This window comes from Vicugna pacos, chromosome 14 (genome assembly GCF_048564905.1).
Source record: "Vicugna pacos chromosome 14, VicPac4, whole genome shotgun sequence".
Lineage (NCBI taxonomy): Eukaryota > Metazoa > Chordata > Mammalia > Artiodactyla > Camelidae > Vicugna > Vicugna pacos.
Window position 1 is genome coordinate 17,459,030 of NC_133000.1, and position 2,215 is coordinate 17,461,244.

Consider the following 2,215-nt stretch of genomic DNA (forward strand, 5'->3'; position numbering starts at 1 on the left):
GGTGTAAGGTGATACCTCATGGTAGTTTTGATTTGCTTTTCTCTAATAATTAGCAATGTTGAGCATATTTTCATGTTGGCTATTTGTGTTCTTTGGAGAAATGTCTATTTAAATCTTCTGCCCATTTTTTGGTTGTGTTTTTTTTTGTTGTTGTTGTTATTGAGTTATATGAGCTGTTTATATATTTTGGAAATTAAGCTTTTGTGAGTTGTACCATTTGCAAATATTTTCTCCCAGTTTGCAGGCTGTCTTTTTGTTTTGTTGATGGTTTCCTTTGCTGTGCAAAAGCTTTTAAATTTAATTAGGTCCCATTTGTTTATTTTTGCTTTTATTTCTTTTTCCTTGGGAGATTGATCTAAGAAAATATTGCCATGATTTATGTCAGAGAAAGTTGTGCTTATGTTTTCTTCTGGGAGTTTTTTATGGTATCATGTCTTATATTTATGTCTTTAAACCATTTTGAGTTTATATTTGTGTATGGTGTGAGGGAATGTTCTAACTTCATTGATTTACTGCTGGGGGTTAGTTTCCTCCAGGAAGCAATTTAAAAATTGTGTGTGTTGTTGTTTTTTTGGTGAGGGGGTGGGTAATTAGGTTTACTTATTTATTTTTAGAAAAGGTACTGGGGATTGAACCCAGGACCTTGTGTATGCTAAGCATGCACTCTACCACTTGAGCTATACCCTCCCCCCTCCGCCTTCACATTTTGAAAGCAGCCCTCAATATCCTCTGATGATTAAGATCTATTACTCTGTCCAGCATAAAAATACCTCTCCTTCTGGATGGTCTCTTGTCACAAGGAAACTGAACTGACTGGGTAGCAACAACTACTTTAAGCTTAAAGGACTCTTCCTATGCCTTGTGGAAGCATTTCTCCTCTGGGAACCAGAACTTTTAAACTTACAGATACATATTTGTAGATTGAAAGTGGGGTCACTTGGAGTCATTAAAATGGGGCTGCTCGCTACAACTTGTTTCCTGGAACTATGTCTTCTGTCTAGTGGAGACACAGCATCATATAATGATTCTTGATTTAAAGTGTATACTGTATCCTGGAGGATGTTGTTCATTTCCAAACTAGCATCTCAGCTGATGCTTCAACGAGCCATACTAATTGCTGTATCAGGCTAGCAGCTTCTTGGTGGTGTGATATATGATATGCCCAGTGGATCCCATAGTTATGTGCCCATTTCTGCTCCCTCCTTGTTGCATAGTGGATCTCTTGATCTGATGCACTAGCTGAATCCCACACACCTGAGGCTCAGCCCAGCAAAGATGCCACGCTGAGCACAGTAGCTACAAAGGGGACTTCTCCATGGTTGTGTTTGATTGTCCACTGTCATCCTCTAGGATCCATCTGGTTTTTGAGGGAGACAAACTTATGAATTAAGGTGGATTTGATGGGAACCACCACCCCTGCATCTTCAAGGGTGGTGTCTTTAAGGGTGATCCTAATATCTGCCATTTCCCCTCAGTATGCATTAAAAAATTTTTGTTGTTGTTGTCTTGGCTGGGGGCTGGACAGTTTCACTCTTTGGCCTGTGATAGCTCTTGCAGGCCAGGAACTAGTGTGGGGGTTCTATCAACTACCAAGTATGCCCATCTCAATTATACATTTAGGGGCCAAGAAATGATCATGGGAGGACCCATGGGCCCAGTGTACCCCATATGAGCTGAACCTAGACAAGGACTCCAGATCCCCAGGTTTCAGTGTCAACTTGGACCCTACATACAAAAGACCTCAGCAAGCTTGAGTATTTCCCTCACCTCCACGGGCAGAGTTACCTGAGTAAATTGCCACAGACCCCTTTGGAAAAGGACTGAGGAAGTCATGGTCATGTACCCTCTCTATACTGCTACAGGGTCTTTCTTGTGGAACCTGACTCCTCCTTCAGGCAACAGATTCTGGGCTGAGTAAGATCTGGGCAACGAATTGTGAGTTTTGGTTGAGACGGCTGTACTTAGCCACTCTCATTATCCATCCCTGGCTTATTTTGACTGTAAAGATTGGGCAATACCTTTGTTGGCTGCCATCTGTCTTGCCCCTAAGAACTCTGTGTTCTCTCAACTAACTCTATAGTTTCCCAAGGGTCATGCCCCTCTGGCTACCACTCTGACCTTGCTGCTTATTACAGTAACAGTGGCCAGCTTGTTACCGGTGATTAAGCACTGCCACCTGGCTTTTGTTACATCATCCCCATGAGCTCCATCCTAT